Here is a 20040-nt window from a genome sequence, read left to right on the forward strand (position 1 = left end):
CAGCACAGTGATTACAATAACAATATGTATTATAAACTTCAAAGTTGCTAAGAGATTAGATCTTAATTGTTCCCAACACAAAAAAAGGAAATGATAATTATGTGACATGTTGGAGCTAATGCTACAATGTTAATCATACTTCCATATATACATGTATCAAATCAACACATTGTATATCTTAAACTTATACAATGTTATATATCAATTATATCTCAATAAAAATAAAATTAAAAAAAGACAGTATGCAGCATTGAATATGGAGGAATATAGGACTCATTTAAAATGTAGGCACCTCTCTGAAGTCCTATCCAGAAAGCTAGCAGACTTGAAAAATAATCCCAGAATGGTTTCGAATTGTTGTTCATAATTATATGGGGTCATTCTTCTGTAATTTAAATTCATTCAGATATATCAGTCAGATACATTCATAGACAGCACTGAAGCACATATTGTTGAGGGAATGAATCATTAATGTATGCTTGAATGAATAAATACTTACTACATGTGGAGTGTGCGAGCAAAATGAAATTAGTATTTTAGAGTATAATTTTCTTGAGAAAGCAATATATTTGTATAAGAAGGTAAATAAGAAAAATCATTCAGGCTGGTACATTGATACCTACATTAGTATTAAAAAACAAAATTTTAAAATGTCTTTATTCTTTGCCTCAAGCTGGGCTTCTTTTTATAAACCAGTAAACCTGCATGGCCACCAGTTAGTAATAGTTTCATAAGCACTTTGGCACCAGTAGAGGCTATTTCAGCATCCTATGACTTAGAACCCCAGTACTAGAGAGAGCTTTCTGAAACCACCAAGACAACTAAGCCATCATGGAATTCTGAATGTTTCCTACCCCCAGCAAAATATTTGAATGACCGAAAAATGTTATGTCAAGATTATCCTTCTTCTCTTCTCAACACATTATTATTTGCTCTTTTTGCTAAGACCATTTTTTCAACTTTTACATTCTTGCCATATTATTTCGACTTCAAAATACTTCTACTTCAATGTAAATAAAATTCAAAATGTAAATGAAGCAAAAATTAATCAGATTCAATACTGTTTGTGCCAAATACCCAGAATGTCTGCTATGTGAATATTTCAGTAGGAAATTTACAATAGATGAACAACTTGGTATAACTTACCCCTGAGTAATGAATATTTTACATAGCAGTGAAGAGTGTAGACTCTTGGATCAGGCTGTATGGCTTGAAACTGGCATGACAATTTAATGGTTGTGCACAGCCTTGACTGAAATGAAATGTTTTTTGAGAGCAGGGATTTCATCCATTATCACTCTTTAGTGATATTGTTCAAAATATGAATAGTTTGCTTTCTTTCTGCTTTCAATATATATCGGCCTGGGAACACTGTTCAGTATGGTACTACCAAACCATTTTTATAATACCAAAATCAGTGTTGCTATTAGGTTCTAAAAAAATATTTTCCATATCCTCCACTAAGAAATTTGACCTGTTTGAGAATTAAAATCTTCCATCATGACTATCTGTAATATGCAAATTTAAATGCTAATATCTTGAGGAGATTCATGATTTGATTTGCTCCCATGATGCTATGTTCAATTTTTGAAAAGACTTCTCTTAATTGGTTAATTAATTGTATCTTTGCCACACAACTGTTGTATTTTTCTTTCAATAAAATTGCTTGGTTTGGACGATTAAACACACACAGCTTTTATACAGCATGTATGATACTCAAGGAGAGATTTCTTCTTGCTAACTTGTGGTCTCACCTTAGAAGTTATAATAGAAATGCAGTATCTTTGAAGCCAGTGCCAAGCGGAGATTATTTGTCCCAGAAAATTCTACCTTAGAAGAGATACTACTTTCATACAGTTTACTCGCATGTTTGATTTAAATGGGGTTTTTTTCTTAAATTTTAGAGGCAAAAACAAATAAAAGTTTGATGCAATCAAATCATGGTTAAAAAGCACATAACGTTCTCCAACGATTTCTATAAATGAAATGAAATGTCCATATTTAATATAAATATTGAAGTTAGATATTTTTGGAATATTGAGTATAGATAGTATACTTATATCAGATATTAGAAGCATTGTATTTAATATTAAATCATTAAAATGAGCATTTTATCCCTCAGCATAAGCTTAAAAAATAGAAATTTGTAGAATAACAACTGAAGATCATTAGTAAGCAATGTCAAAATCCAAATCAGTGGTAAGTTCCAAATAACCAAGACATACTTCACTCATTTCTGCTTTTGAAACTTCACTTAAGAACTTGTTTCTCTCTCTCTTGCCTTCCGATTCCTTGTCCTCTATTCCTAATTAGACTTTAAGTGCCATCTCACTTTCTCCAAGAATCCATCTCTGACTAACTCAAACAATGGTGAAAATTATCTGTATTTTACATTATCATCTCAAGTGTATATTAAATTATTCAACTGCTTTTATATCTCTGTAACTTATACTATATGTCTATACTGTCAGCAAAGTACAATCTGAGGATCAAATCCAAGGCATCACCTGTGTATATGCTCGCAAGCTGAGAATGGATTTTACATTTTAAATAGTTGAAAATGAATCAAAAGGAGATTGATATTTATGAATCGTAAAAATTATACGAAATTCAAATATCAGTGTCCATTAATAACGTTTTATTGGGACACAGCCACACATATTCCCTTTTTATTGTTTTTACACTACAACAGTGGAGTTGGATAGTTGTGGCAAAGAAAATATGGCTCACAAACCCTAAACACTTTTTATCTGTACTTCTCAAAAAACTGTTTGCCAACCACTGGTCTACAGCATAAGTAATCAGTTATCTGTGTCTCCATCCAGTAGTGGTGTCTAATGCCTTCAGACTTTTTTTTTTTAAAGCAGAAACTTTTAAAAAAAATTATTTATTTACTTATTTTATTTTTGGCTGTGTTGGGTCTTCGTTGCCGCGCGCGGGCTTTCTCTCATTGCAGTGAGCGGGGGCTACTCTTTGTTGTGGTGAGTGGGCTTCTCATTGCAGTGGCTTCTCTTGTTGCAGAGCACAGACTCTAGGCACGCAGGATCAGTAGCTGTGGCTCATGGGCTTAGTTGCTCCACAGCACATGGGAGCTTCCCAGACCAGTGCTCTAACCTGTGTCCCCTGCCTTGGGAGGTGGATTCTTAACCACTGCACAACCAGGGAAGTTCCTGCCTTCAGTTTTTTTTATATTCAAACACAGACTACATAAAAGATTGTCATGGATACACTGGTTGTTTCAAAGTATGTGCCAAATTAAAGCAAATCAGGGCAATCTATAATAGGTGAACTTTAAAGATTGACCTACAGAAATTATTCTAGGCCTAGTAACTCTGCTTCAATGCTGGATAAAGCATGCATATTAAATGTGACTTGTACAAATTTTATGCTTTAAGATGAATAAGGTCTGAGGATCTAATGTACAACACAGTGACTATAGTTGATAACACTGTACTATATAACTGAAATTTTCTAAGAGAGTACAACTTATATGTTCTCACACACACACAAAAAAGATAAACATGTGAGGTGATGGATATGTTAATTAACTAGATGGGGAAAAAAACCTTTCACAATATACACAACATGTATCAAATCATTACAATGTATACTTTAGATATCTTACAATTTTATTTATCAATTATACCTCAGTAAAGCTGAAAAAAAAATCCTTTCTCCACATTGGAGTATTTTAGAAAAAAAATATGCTTTTTATTCTGGCTTGTCAACAAAAGAAAAATTATATGTTGTACTGAATATAAACTATTGCTAAAATCTCTGATTTTTCCCTTAAATTAACATTATTATTTCTTTGGGTAACATTTAGAAAGGAATTCATGTGCTTCTTTGAATTTTTCCATGATTTCTGCTCTAATGAATTCAGGGAACATTTTTTGCTTTTGTTTTTCTGTAGGGGAACAATTTATAAGGAAAGAGAAGCACAAATGACTTTTTTCTTAACTTGACAAAAATGCATTGTTTTACAGAAAATGTTGCTGATCTATCTCTAAAATGATTGTTTTTGTCACAGACACCTAAGACACTGTCTCCTCTCTTACGTTTCTGTTAAAGTTATAAAGAATGTGTCAGTAAGTAGGAACTGCATGTTCTTGAAACATGGATGTCGATATCTGCGGGATTTGAGTGAGGATCGTAATCAGATGACACTCTGGAGACTGTCAAAAACTCTACACTTTCATCAAACAAGATGACTAATGTTTTATCATAAATAGTGTTAATATGATTAATAGCATTTCTCCAGCAGTTAGGCTTTAGACAGTAAAAATATTTGTTAAACATTAATGGTTTTTCACAGCAGGATTCTGACTAGGTAAATAGATTGTTCTCTTTGCATGTATAATTACATATATGAATTCATATAACCACATCATACTTTTCCTCACTGTTTAAAATTCACTGTATTAAAATTTTAATAATTTAACAAAATTATCTTGTAAGTTGACAATGTATAAAAGAGTATGAGACCCAAAGAGAACAGTATGTAAAGCTAAGAATGTGTGACCATCATACTCAAAGCATTTATAGTTTACTCTATTAAAAGTTCACAGTAAGAGCAGAAGTTGATAGGAATTTTTGTAACAACAGAAAAAATTACCAATTAGCAGTTTTTATATCCTGGCAACGAAGGTCAATAAAATATTCCATTAAAATTTACTTATGGCTTCATGAATTTACAATATAGATCTCACCTACCTGAAAGAGCATTTGAGGTAGCTAATTGCAAAAATGAAATGTGGAGAATGCTGGCTTACAGTTCATTCAAAAAGTCTGGGAAATTTAGTGATATTCAAATCAATGACTCAGAACTGTTGAGCTCTCTACAAGATGTCCTTCTATGGTCACAGGGAATGGATTCCATGAAACCAAATGAATAGTGAAAACTGTAAATATTAAGACAGGAAGACAGAACCCCTCAAAGTATCAAATTGTAGAATGTTAAAAAGAAAGCCTAATAACTGCAAATTATGTATGATATTTGCACATTAACTGCTTGCAGCAGTGACTGGAAGATGGTTGGGGCCAATAGCAATTATTCTAGACTTTCTCCTAGCAAATATCCCTGCAGTGATAGAAAGAGATCATGGACATGAAGCATATCATATATGCCATATTATATACACACATTTATATACTGATATAAAATAGAATATATTATTATATACAATAATTTATAATAATTTATATTGTTATCTGTAATATATAGAATATATATCCTACACACTGATATACTATATATTACATATTATTTATATATTACACTTATTACATATTATCTCTGTATCTCCTTCCTCTTTCCTCAATTACTTCCATTTATCAGACTATATTTCTAAAATTCTGTTCAGTTCCATTATCAATATTATTCCTGGAAGGTCTCCTAGATTTGGGCATTAACTCCTTGGTCTCTAGCACATACACATGCACCCCCACACACAATACTAAATGTACAAAACTAGCCTGAACTAAAGTACTAATATCACCTGGGTAATTTGAGTCATTTCGTGTTTCACAATTACAGAACTATTCAGGTAAATATGGCTTCCCCTTTTAAGTAATTATTTCAGTTCTACCTTTTAGTTCAGGAAAAGCACACTCAACAGCCAGCTCTATGGTAAACTGTTTTAATCACACTAGGGGAGAGAATCATTCTTGGACTCTATGGGGTACAGAAAACCACTGGACAGAAAAATGTGCTTTCCAAAGTGTCTGTATGTCAGTGGAATGTTGACTATTATCCAGACCATATTTATCCTCCACCATTTTATTTTTCAGAATTAAAAAATAAAGTTGCATTTATTTTGCATACTTTTTTAAAACATCTTTATTGGAGTATAATTGCTTTACAATGGTGTGCTCGTTTCTGCTTTATAACAAAGTGAATCAGCTATACATATACATATATCCCCATATTTCCTCCCTCTTGTGTCTCCCTCCCACCCTCCCTATCCCACCCCTGAAGGTGGTCACAAAGCACTGAGCTGCTCTCCCTGTGCTATGCAGCTGCTTCCCACTAGCTATCTATTTTACATTTGGTCGTATATATAAGTCCATGCCACTCTCTCATTTCATCTCAGCTTACCCTTCCCCCTCCCTGTGTCCTCAAGTCCATTCTCTACGTCTGTGTCTTTATTCCTGTCCTGCCTCTAGGTTCTTCAGAAGCTTTTTTTTTTTTTAGATTCCATATATATGTATTAGCATATGGTATTTGTTTTTCTCTTTCTGACTTATTTCACTCTGTATGACAGACTGTAGGTCTATCCATCTCACTACAAATAACTCAATTTCGTTTATTTTTATGGCTAATATTCCATTGTATATATGGGCTACATCTTCTTTATCCATTCATCTGTAAATGGACGCTTAGGTTGCTTGTCTTGTTCCTGATTTTAGAGGAAATGCTTTCAGTTTTTCACCATTGAGAATGATGTTTACTGTAGGTTTGTGGTATATGGCCTTTATTATGTTGAGGTAGGTTCCCTCCATACGCACTTTCTGGAGAGTTTGTATTGTAAATGGGTGTTGAATTTTGTCAAAAGCTTCGAAAAAGCATTTGATAATACCTACTTCTAATTTTAAAAAAAAGTCTCTCAGAGAACTAGCAGTTTTGTTAAATTACATTTTGTTAATTTTGTTAATTGTTAAATTTTAAAAGAATGAGTGTTTAACCCCTTAGATTAGCAATGAGACAAATTTGTCTATTCTCCCTACTTCTATCCAACATTGTACTCAATGTTTTAGCTAGGGAAATAATGCAAGAAAATGAAATAAAGTTCTACAAAATTGGATATAAAGAAGTACATGTATCTTTATTTGAAGACAAAATGATTGTCTATATAGAAAACTTGACAGAATCTATAAAAAAGCTACTACTACTAAAAATTAACAAAGCAGTAGAAGGTAAGATCAATACCAAAATCAATCGCATTTCTATATAGTATCTATAAACAAATGGAAATAGAAATTAACATAAAATACCACTTAACATAGTATCAGAATTATTAAACACTTAGAGATAAATCTGACAAAATATTTGAAGGAATCATATACTGAAAACTAAAAATATATGGCTGAAAGAAACTAAAGACCAGGGAGATGTATACTGTGTTAATTAGTGCAGCAGAGTATGGTATTAAATGAGCTTGATTTATAGGAGGTTAAAATCAGAAAAAGGAAGCATTACATATAAATTGGGAGGTAGTGCATGTATAGTGATGACAGAATATAGACTATAACTCTATGTATAAGTGGATTGAGTGGAGAGGAAGAAATTACCTTTAAAAGTGCCATGGTCAAGTATGTGAGTTTGGTGTTGGAGGGATCATCTACTGTGTCTTGAATCTGACAAGAATGATAAGAGAAAGAGTAGAGAAGATGGTGATCCATGAAGGAGCACAACTGGGAGATTCTTAGATGACATTAAGGGGAAGATATATGAAATCTGACTAAACACACTTCGAAAATGTGGAGATTTTAAAAGAAGGAAAAGGATGGAAAGGGCAGTAGGGAACCAGGAAGATTCCTACCCATCAGCATGTACTAGAGATACAGAAGGTGTGGGAGAAAGAATGGCCTCCACTTGCAAAGGCTGCAGGGATAGCTATAAAGACCCTGGTTTTATCTAGAGAAAGAAGATGGAAAGATCCACAGAAAAGTAAAATCCAACAGTTTATAATTTGGATATTATTTTTAGTTTATGTTTATAAGTCCCAATTTAACACTGTTCTTTGTATCAAATGAAACAATAGATATAAAAACACCAGTATTGGGCTTCCCTGGTGGCGCAGTGGTTGGGAGTCCGCCCGCCGATACGGGGGACACGGGTTCGTGCCCCGGTCCGGGAGGATCCCGCATGCCGCGTAGCGTCTGGGCCCGTGAGCCATGGCCGCTGGGCCTGCGCGTCCGGAGCCTGCGCTCTGCAGCGGGAGAGGCTGCAGCAGTGAGAGGCTCGCGTACCGCAAAAAACAAACAAACAAACAAAAAACCCCACCAGTACTGCCTAAGGCAACGTAAGTACTTAAGTTCCCTTCTGTACTCCCATCTTGTCTTTGCTTTTTATTATTTAATTCTATATTTCTTCTCTTTCCAATTAGTTTTATCTGTAAAACAACCTCAGAAAACATTACTGATAAAACTTATGAACTATCTCTCTTCCTAAAATTTTAGTAACGGTAAGGTAGCCGAATTACTATCCAATAATAAAATCTTAACATTATTTTCATTTTATCAAGGTATAACTCTAATCAAAATTAAACTTACCAAATTCTACTACTCCAAAATGGTGACAACTCCATAATACTGTTTAATTGCATTCATAATTAATTCACAATACTGTTTAATTATATTCATAGAAATTCATCACCTAGGATACTGACTGCTGAAATTTATAGCATGGCTTTATTTAAAACATTGAACTGTCATTTTCAGAAATCAACATTTGCCAAAGTTGCTATCATCTAACTTATATTCTTTACATGCATTACACATTCTTATTTCTTGGATTAAAGTTTTGGTGGCAACTTCCTTCTCATATTTCAACATGTATATGTGAAGAATGACAGCTAATCTCAGTTATATTTTTAGTATCATTACAAATGGCATAGAAAGTAATCTCTTCTATTTTCCTTAACTTTTATAAAATGGAAACAATCTTTAAAGTCTAATTCAAACTTTAGCCTAATTCCACTGAATAAACTACTTTATTTTACATAGATATGAAAAAACTTTTACTTCATAGAGTTATTGAGAAATTTAAATGACATGAAATATGTCAGTCTAACATATAATAGGCATTCAATATTTTTAATATTTTTTTTACTTTCAAAACAAAGAATTTCTTAATCTGAGTCTGTGACCTATGTGAGAGATTCAGTGGTAATACTAAAATATCTTATGTTTTAATCTTACTGAAAGAAATAAGATATACATACACAATCTGTTCATAAATGATGTTAATGCCTGTTTTTGTATGGACTAATTTTTTGAAGACCTCATAAAATATGTTGAATGCAAGTAGATTTATTGGATAAAATCCTTTAATATGGAATAAAGTAGTATGATACCATGAACTCTAATATTATCTGGTGATACTGCCCTAGAAAACATCTAAGCATCTTTATGAATTTCTGTGGACAGTTTTGAATCTATTAGAAGTGTACAGCTGACAGGGAGTGCCAGCCATCTTTAAGCATAATCAGAAAGGGTCACTTCTACAGTCAATCAACAAAACATTTTGATCATCTTATCCTTTGAATTGTATTCTATATGCAGAATTTTCATTAGTAGAGTATGAAGAAAAACTTTCACAGTAAAATATATCTATATCAACAAATATACTGGGGCTTCCCTGGTGGCACAGTGATTGGGAGTCCGTCTGCCAATGCAGAGGGCACGGGTTCCTGCCCCGGTCCGGGAAGATCCCACATGCCGCGGAGCGGCTGGGCCCGTGAGCCATGGCCACTGAGCCTGCACGTCTGGAGCCTGAAGGGAATACTAGAGAAAAAGCTCCTTTGTGGAGAGATGGTGAACTTTGATAAGTTGATTCTAAGGTGCCTTGCAGTCATCAAGATAGACATCTAGAAGTTATTGAGAACTTTCCTGTAGGTATACATATTTGAGTGTTAATCCCTCACTCCCCAAAAAAGTAACTGAATCTTTAGGAATTAACTGATCCATCACTTTTTCAGCATGTATATTTATTTAATAAAGCCTCATTTTTTTTCATTGAATAAAGCATTTTTGTTTTGCAATTTTGATCTATTAATCAATTTATTCTTGTCTGGTTATCACATTGCTTGTTTTCTTTTAAATCTAAAATATAATTTAAAATTAATAATATGAGGTAGGGTTCTTTTCCTCCAATTATAGTCCTGAACTTCCTTTTGTATCCTCAGTTATTTTCTTAAAGATAAACTTTTGAAAGTTTTTGACAAGTTCAAAACAGATTTGGTAGAATACTGATTTTGTGTGTATTACAGCTGTAAATTTAATTATGGAGATTGACATCTTCATAACTTTTAGCTTTCCCTTCCAGAAATATATATCTTTTCTGTTTATCCAAACCTAAAATTACCTCTCTCACTAAAAGTATATTTTTATGTGGCAGGTATGATTACTTTTATTGCTATACACACACACATTTTTCTATTTGGGGGGATTTAAAAGTTTTATATTATATCCTATTAAAATGTGATACATAACTATTAATAATTTTAAATGCATATATTTTTATTTTCTAGGCACTTCATATTCGTGTGAATACTCAGAGCCTTTAGTAGAATCTTCAGACATTTCCATATTCTAAAAGCATATTTTGCAAATAAAGAAAATCCTGACACTTCCTGTGATGTTGGAAGTGGAGTGTGGGAAAAAAATCATGTATGTTATAATGGAATGGACAAAATTAGAAAAAAATGTGGAGTGAGAAAAACAAAATTATTTTTTGAGGAGAAAAGAATAATAAAAAGTTTAATTTTTCATGAAAAGGAGCCAATAGAAAAGGAGGAGAACAACATGATAATTAATTAGATAATGTAAGGTGCTAGAAAAGGCAAACAGTTCGAGCAGAGAGAGGGTATAGTTCTCTGCAAGGGACAGAGAGGAACAGATGGAATAGAAAGATACCAATCTTTACAAATAAATTTGTAGGTGTTGTTGCAGAAATGTGAGGAAGTTCTTGATTGATAGCTACTTTTTTCTTAGTGCAAGAGGAGATGTAGCTGTTATTTTCCTTATTAAATCAACATTTCTGTTTTTTTAGAACAGTGATTTTTATAAAGCTGGATTTATATTAGACTCTATCTTGGTAACTTTATAGAAAAACAATGCAGTATTGTGTTTTCAGACTGTTTTTTTAAAACAGGCTTTAAAAGTCTTGCACAAGTACTAGCATTAAAATGATTTGAGCAGTTTGATTTTTAAAGTACCTAAACATCAATGGAACTGAAAAGTTTGTCAGTTCTATTTATATTCCATGGACTCTTGGACAATTTGTCAATGTCAGAATTTGCGCACTGTATTCACAGTTGTCTCTGTGCCATTATGCTTTTAAAGATTACATTATGTTACAATGTATTCAATTCCCTCAAGCAAGAAACAGGATGGCTTCCTATAGGTAAAAATATTTATTTTTACTTTCAAACTGATCATTTCTGCCTTCTATTCTTACCTTTTACTGGTTTTCAATTGTATACGTGGTGTTAAAAAATGAATCACAATTTTTAGCCTGTATTTAAAGTAGAATGTGGACACAAACAGAGTTTGCTGAAACTTCATTGTTAATTGAGCACTGACATTTGATAGAATTTTACTACTTTTATATTGATCGCCAATGGCCATGAGAGCTTATCCTCAAGAAATAACGGAACATTTCACAGAGAAAAAAAGGAGAAAAAGAAAATAATCATTCTTTTGGGCACATTTGGACAATATTGGTACCATAATGCCGGGAAGGAGACCAACTGGTCTTCTTATTGGTACCGTAACGTTATTGGTACCATAATGCAGGGAATGAGGATTTTTATTATATGAAATGTAATCTGAGACAGGAAAAACTGATTCAAGGGTGACCAAAAATATGAAGCCTCTTTACTTCCTAATCTTTCAGATTGCTACACTATCTGGTAAGTGTTTAGCTAGGAAGAGGCAACTATCTGGGAATGAAACTGTTTTGTATTACTAATATTCTGGAGTTTAGATACCCTAATTTCAAATAAACAAAATAGTTATGATCTTTCTAGCTACTTATTTATTAATTTATCTCCTTCTCAATGTGATTGTAATTGAAGGGTGAAAGGAGTTATCTGACCAAAGATATAATAGACAAAAAGGAAAAAATAAATAAAAGATCTATAACAATAGCACTAAAAATTAGAAATTTATAAATCTTTATTCTAAGAGAGTACACTAAAATTTTTATATAATTATCCACATTACACTGTATAAATCAAGTGGATTTGGCCACTATGAGATCATCACTTGTTCATTTTCAGCCTGATGGATCAGTTCACCACTAAATTGTATACCTAAAATTTACCAGCTCCTCCACCATTACCATACCAAGACTATGAGCCACAAGGCTTTATTAGGATAAATATTTTAGAAGAATTAGAAATTAATTAGAAATTAAAGCTTTGCTTTGATGAACTTCTTAATCTATGGAAAAGTAGCAAATTAGAGCACCTAATTTATAGACTATTTAATATCAATTCAAGGTTAAAAATAAGGGAAATTAACTATCAGGAGAGATGTTTTCCAGGAGTTCAGATCACTTTATTCCATCATACCTTCAATAGTTTTATAAATGGAATGACTGAAGTATATTTTTAAAGGACTGATTTGACAAAAGTATAAAATATGGATTGGAAAAGAGAATCTCAAAACAGATGCATCAACTTTTTTTTGTGTGTGTGGTACGCGGGCCTCTCACTGTTGTGGCCTCTCCCGTTGCAGAGCACAGGCTCCGGATGCACAGGCTCAGCGGCCATGGCTCACGGGCCCAGCCGCTCCGTGACATGTGGGATCTTGCCGGACCGGGGCATCAACCCGTGTCCCCTGTATCAGCAGGCAGACTCTCAACCACTGCGCCACCAGGGAAGCCCCAGATGCATCATCTTTAATAAAAACATACTTTGCCTAGATAAAAAAGCGTAATAAAAACATAGATACGGGCTTCCCTGGTGGCGCAGTGGTTGGGAGTCCGCCTGCCGATGCAGGTGACACGGGTTCGTGCCCCGGTCCGGGGGGATCCCACATGCCGCGGAGCGGCTGGGCCCGTGAGCCATGGCCGCTGGGCCTGCGCGTCCGGAGCCTGTGCTCCACGGTGGGAGAGGCCACAGCAGTGAGAGGCCCGCGTACCGAAAAAAAAAAAAAAAAAAAAAACAAACATAGATACTATTTACATTTACAAATAAACTTCAAAAACTTAAAAAAACTTAACCCAAAATGTACAAAACTTGTATGAGGATTATTACCAAACTCTAATTAAAGAATTAAAAAGAAGGCATAAATAAATATGGAATTATTCAGATACAGGTGAAGATAGAAATTCTCCCTAGTTAAACATAGTGGAAGTTGTCTTCAAAAATTTCACTTACATCCCCTTACTAAATGACACTTTCCATTCCCTTGTTGAATGCTTGAAGCTGTTGATCTGAAACAAATAGACTGCCAGATATTTCTTCAGCAAAGATGGGTTTATTCGGGATCAGAAGAGAGCTGCAATTAGGGGTCTGTAACCTTGGAGAGCCACATGCAAGTCCCCACATAGCAAGGGAAGGAGAAAGCTTTTATAGAGAGGAAAAGACAGTTTGGAGGGCTATAGTAAACAGAGTCCATGGCTTTTCACTGGCTGGGTCCTTTCCAGGAAGAAGAGTCTTTCTCCTTTTTCCTTCCTGTCTGGCTCTGTCATTGCTGCAGGGCATTAGAGCTCCTCCTTCTAGTCTCCCAACTCTATTTAATTGAGGCTTCTGCTTTCATTTTTCACAAAGCTATTTGGGTAACTTTCAACATGTCCCTGTACTTCCTATAAAGTCCAATGCTTACAGAGTCAGTTATGTTTGTTCATAAATCTGTGTCAGTTCTGTGTGTGTTCATCTTATTATATTTAATATCATATTAACTATATGCATTATAACAGCATGGAAACTATTATAAATGGAATCAATATAAGATTACATAATTTAATTATTTGTAAAGAAAATGTGTACATTATTTACATAAAATGACAGTTTTATTTCTATGGAAAATAAATTTGAGTTTCTTAGAGAGATTTAATGAAAGTATATTCCTATACTGTTACTATCAGAATAAGTGTGGCTGAGACAACAGTAATAGTAGAGAAATAAAACATAAAATACAGGAAAAAAATCCTACAGTCTTATATTTGAAATAGAAATAGTGTGAACTCAGGATTCATTTTTCTTTCTTTCAAAAAAAGAAGTATTTTCAAGCTTCGCCCACTACCAAGTCCTAAAAGTAAAAAAAACCCAGTAACAATGAGTAACCCTAGTGACCAGATTGGGATCTTTAAAAGCCTTTCTCACTAAAAGGATCCAGGGCTCCTTAGAAAATGACCAAGGACAGGTAAAGATCAAGAAACTTACAAGAAAGGATATCATGTGTGTATTAAAAATTAAAATTAAAATTATAATCAATATCTCTGACATATCTACCACTGGAGTTTTATCCCCAGAGCATGGGATTAAAGTGTAGACACTGTGAACAATGTATCAGGTTAAGTTCTGTGAATTAGTGTTAAAATAGAACTTCATAACAAAGCAAAAGTTAAATAAATAGAAATAGATTGTTAGCATGTTCTGAAATAACCTAAAGGATTCCAGGAATTGATGGAAAACTTATCTGATGAGAGAAAATTGTCTATTTTAGTTTATTTTCATCTCTCCTTTAGGCAGAAGAGAGGAGGAAACTTAAATAAGCTTCGTATTGTCTTCCTGAGTAGTTTCTGTAACAGACCTATGCACACAGGTTATCAAATAGAGGTAAGCATCATTCCTCCAATTTTACGTCATTTAATATTTTTTTGCCCAGAAAAATAACTATTAAATAGATCTGGTGCTTTCCAGTACCAGGTCACTATTAAGTAGGGCCACTCCCAGCTCTTTTGTTCTCTCATAATCTATGGCTCCTCTGTGTTCTTTACATGCTCCTTCTATTGTTTTCCAAATATAATCTGTGTATTCCCATCTCCACAGCCTGGGATGCCTTCCTTTCTTCTTTGTAATTCCTCATGGGTGCTGTGCTTTGCGACACTCAGACCCTGCATGTTTAATCTTTCCTCTATATTCTCTTCTTCCTTTCTCTTTCTTTGTAACTCTTCTCTCTTCTCTCCTTTTTCTATTCTGTTCTCTTTTGTTCTTTACCTTTTCTTTCTTCATACCCTCCTTTCCCTTTCCTTCTCTCTGTCTCTCTTACCTTACTCATTAGGCATACAAGGCCATGAAAAGGCAGACTCTGACCCCTCACATCAATGCTCATGTAAGAGGCAACAGTCTCTGTGCCTCTTAGGTCAAAATTTAAAAAAGGATTTAACTGATAGAACTTCTCTATCTGACTCAGGCCATAAAATAATTGCAAACCACTGAGTTAGGTATCAATCTCTGGCGCAGTATTCAATGGCCTTGAAGTTGGAACCATTATACATACATTAGTGATATAATGCAACAGTTTGCTTAGATAGGGCTGTAGTGTGGGCAGGTTATGACACATGTGTAAACAGGGCTATTTGTCCATGTTTTAATGAGGCTGCATAATTTGTATTGTTTTTAACATATCTTTAAATATATTTTCACAGATGTGCCTTTATCTCCAATTTCATGAACTTTGAATTAAAGTAATTTACACATGGCAGTTTGTTAAATGGATTTATTTATTGTACTCTACTTTCTTCCAAAACAGATATACTATCACCATTGCATGTATTTTCCTTGGGAGTTCTCCATTTGCTATTATGCGTGGGAAATGTTTCCCTTTTCTCAGATCAGAAAAAATATTCAACTTGATTTTCCACTACTTTATTCATCCCTTTCATGTAAATTATTAATCAATCTGTAATATATTTTAGAATATGCCATGTAATTAGCTACTTTTTTACATATTAAAAATAATTAGATGTTTCAATGTTATTTATTGAGTAAATGTTCTTTCTGATGTAGCTAATAATGTACATTGCTTACAAATAAAATTTGGATATATAAAATTGTGTCTATTTCTGGGATATCTAATCAGAGCCATTAATCTACCAATTGAATCTTGTGCAAGAAAAAAAAACTATTTAATTATTGAACATTTATGGTATGTTTAACACCAATTTGGGCAAGTCCCTTCTTATATTAGTTTTCTATTCCATGTCCCAAATTACCACAAACACAGAAGCTTAATTTATTATCTCACAGTTCTGTGGGACATATGCTTGGGCATGGCCTAACTGGGTGCCCTGCTGAGGGTTTCACAACACTGAAATCAAGGCTTTGGCCAGCTACATTCTCATCAGGTGGCTGGACTAGGGAGGAATCCATTTCACAGCTCATATATATTGTTGGTAAGTATCCAGTTCCTCATGGTTATGAGATGCAGTTCCAATATTTTTGATTACTGTAGGTCAGGTGGCTCTCAGGTCCTAGAGGGTGCCCTCAAGACCAAACCACACAGCCCATACACAAAGTGCCATTTTGGTTTTTTCAAGATCAGCAGAAGAAGCTCTGACTTCAAAACTCTCTCTTCAGGAAGGACCCAATCCCTCTTTTAAGGGCACACAAAAAGGAATATCAAACTCAGTTTGGTTGATGGTGGCATACATTTTTTCTAAGTAGTGCCCTCCGTATCAATGAATTATGTTTAAATATGTGGAGATTTCCCATAGTCAGCTGAATAATAGCCACCATAAGATATCAGCTCCTAATCTGTAGAACCAGTAAACGTTACCTTATAATAGAAAATTACAATCGATAGTTATAGGAGTGAAATCATATCATATTCACTAATCCCACCTACACTCAAAGGGAAGAAATTATTCAGAATGTACATATCAGGGGTTAGAAATCTTGGAGGTCATCTTAGAATGCTGCCTATTCCATTTCTCATTTTTTATTCACTCAGAAGTATTTATAGAATATTATGTGGAAGATACTTTGGTAAGACATAATCCCTATCCTTATAGCAAATTTATGGACTAATCTTTTTTTTTTTTTTTTTGCGGTACGTGGGCCTCTCACTGTTGTGGCCCCTCCCACTGCGCAGCACAGGCTCCGGACGCGCAGGCTCAGCGGCCATGGCTCACGGGCACAGCCGCTCCGCGGCATGTGGGATCTTCCCGGACCGGGGCACGAACCTGTGTCCCCTGCATCGGCAGGCGGACTCTCAACCACTGTGCCACCAGGGAAGCCCTGGTCTAATCTTATTCAAGATGTTTTGAGCTAGTCTTCCCAGTTTTACTCTCAAATAAACATAAAATCCGTTGTAAATTCTTGATTAGATTTTGATTTTCATTGTATTAAACCTATTGATTTAGAAAGGTTATGGTATGTTGTCTTGTCATACAGAAATATGATTTTGTTTTACCATTGTAAAGTTATATCCATTTTTTTCTAAATCAATTGAACCATAATTTTGAAGAGGGACAAACCTAAAGTCTAGATACATGAGGCAGGTATTAGTTTTTTGTAGTTGTCGCAAACAACCACAAAATTGTTGTTAAACAACAGAAATGTATTGTCTCACAATTCTAGAAACAATGACTTACATAAAGATAGCAGCCAGGTTTATGACCCTAGACATGGGAATAAAAGATTTATTTATGGAGAAAACACCTGTATAGCAGTAAATGCAAAATTTAATACGATTCATGAATAACCAAGGGTCACCAGGAAAAGCCACTAACATATAAGATGAAGACCAATATAAAGAAAGAGAAAATAGGGACTTGAAAGAGAGTAAAGAGTGAATGATAAAAACCTCAAACAAAAGGAGTTAAGTACATGAGACAGAGGAAGATCATGAAATAAGAGCAAAAGACTATAAAAATGACCATTCATACAACTAAAAAAAAAAAAACCTTTACAAATAAATAAATAAATCAACAGAAGAATTGAAAGATATGGTTGAGATACCATTAAACATTAAAAATGAGAGAGATGAAATGACTAAGAAATAACAGCCAAACTGTAGGCTCAGTCTAGGCACTGCAACATGTAAATAATAGGAATTCTAAAAACTGGTGACATTGAAAGTGACAGTGCTGTATACTGGTTTCACATCATTTCAATCCACTTGTTATGACTTAAGTAAAGTTGTTTTAATCCACCTGTTTATGAGAAAGACAAAAAAAAAAAAACCTTCTTTTCAGAAGTTTTTTTGACATAATGAAGTAAACTGGGTCAGGATGTCATCATCTCAACTGATAAGCACTTAGCAGCTCAGGTGCTGAGGGGCTCCTCTGGGGTCTTACTAATAAAAACAGATATAGAAGCACCTACAGTGAGGGGACATTTACACTACAAATACTGAGAGTTTGTGAGGGGTATCCAAGAGTTTCGTTCAGGGCTAAGCTACCCTTGACTGATCTAGCTCTCTGAAGATCTTGAGACACTTGCTCCTGCCATGGCCAGGCTACTCTTAGTTGGCAGTGGTGTTAAACTGTGCAACAGTCTCAGGAAGCGAAGGGACATCTGTTCCTACCTGGGTGAGGCACTCCTCATAGGCAATGGCACAAAGAGGTACCTGGAATGATAACCCCCGGAGCAGTCTAGCCTGCCCTCTGACCCCTGTTGCCTTCCTTCCCTAGCAACATGCTCTAGCAACAAGGAACCTTTATTTTTGTGCTAGAGAAACTAAACTTGTATAAAGAGTACAGCTCAACTTAATTTGGACTTTATTTTTGTCATTGCCCCTTACCTGGAACCTCTTCCCACCCCCTCCCCTAAGTAATTTATCATTTGTTTGCAATGTTTTATTTCTTTACTATCTTATTAAGGATATTGCCCTATATGCTATTAGCTTGTAAAATTATTATAAATCCCACAGCAAACCTGCCTGTGTTAAAAAAACTACTGGCAAAGGCAATCTCAGCCTCTGAGCATAGCCAGTCCCCAAACAAAATAGGCAGCAAGTATATTAAACAGACACAAACACAAATTTTCAAGAACTGATGGACAGTGTGCTTACCACAATGGAAAGTCACTTTATTTAGAAATTTCATAAAATTCAAGAAAAATCTGAGCTAAAAGCATCCAGGGATTTAAGGAAAAAGTCATACTAAAGACACAATGGCATTGGACTTGTCAAATGGCCACAATGAAACGTAGAAGAAAATATAAAAATGACCGAAAACCTGAGAAAAATGAAGTCCAATCAAGAATTCTATACAAAACCAAAATGAGGATAAATGAATCACTTTCACACATGCAAAATTTTAATTTTTCTATGTGATGTTCTTTAAGAAACTACTGAAATATATTTTCTATCAAAACAAGTTAGTAAAGCCAAGAATTCTAAATATTAAAACCTAGGAAAAGGAGAGAAACCATGAGAATCTCCATGACAGAAGGGAAAATAGATTCCAGGAAAATGATGGTTCACCAGGTCTGAAGCTGCCTTTTTAGAGATAAGTAGGAAACAGAAGAGAGAGCTTGAAGTCTTTAAGAAGAGTAGAACATTGATGGTCTACTTGGTCTGTTAGATATACCCAGAAGAGAAAGTTTTAACTCCTAGCAAAAGTTTGGTATAAGATATTGATACATTTATAGAAATTAAATAAATAGCAATATGAGACAATTATCAACTTCAGAGAAAACAAATATTTATATAACAAAGGATACATATTCTACATGACTCAACTCTGAATAAGAATATTTATATAATTCTCATAACATAAACAGTAAGTACTGAACCATCTAAAATTTAAAATATAATTACATTGGGTAGTTGGAAGAAGGGCATTAATATGAGTGTGTGAGTGAGTGTGTGTGAGAGAAGGAAAAAGAGAAAAGGACGTAGGACTGTATGTATTCAAAGTATTATTTACTTTGAGAAGTCATTTGATATCTAGATATTTAGAATATCTAATTATAAAATATTAAAAAATAGCAGGATTAGCTTTTAATTATAAACATGGAGGTGATTACCTATAAATTATGTCACAATTTGAAAGTGGTTACCAATAAGAAATGAGAAAAAGGTTTTGAGCAGGGAAGGTAGATGGAAGAATATCAGTAGTATTTATAATGATTTTTATGGAAATATGGAATTTTAAAAAACATTATATATATGCATAATTTTAAATGATGGTTTATTTCAGCCATTCACTGTGTCTCTCAATGGCTTTGTCATGGATGCTTTTTACTTAATCCTACAGTCCACTGAAATTGTGGTTTTTGTGGTTTTGCTTATCATTCCCCTTCTACATATAATTATTTTCTGCTTTCTTTGCATTGACCTAACTGACGTATTTGTCAAAGTCAAATTAACGACCCATTATGAATGTTTTAGTGTGTGTGTACGTGTGCCTGTGTG

This window comes from Neophocaena asiaeorientalis, unplaced genomic scaffold, assembly GCF_003031525.2.
Source record: "Neophocaena asiaeorientalis asiaeorientalis breed wild unplaced genomic scaffold, Neophocaena_asiaeorientalis_V1.1 scaffold284, whole genome shotgun sequence".
Lineage (NCBI taxonomy): Eukaryota > Metazoa > Chordata > Mammalia > Artiodactyla > Phocoenidae > Neophocaena > Neophocaena asiaeorientalis.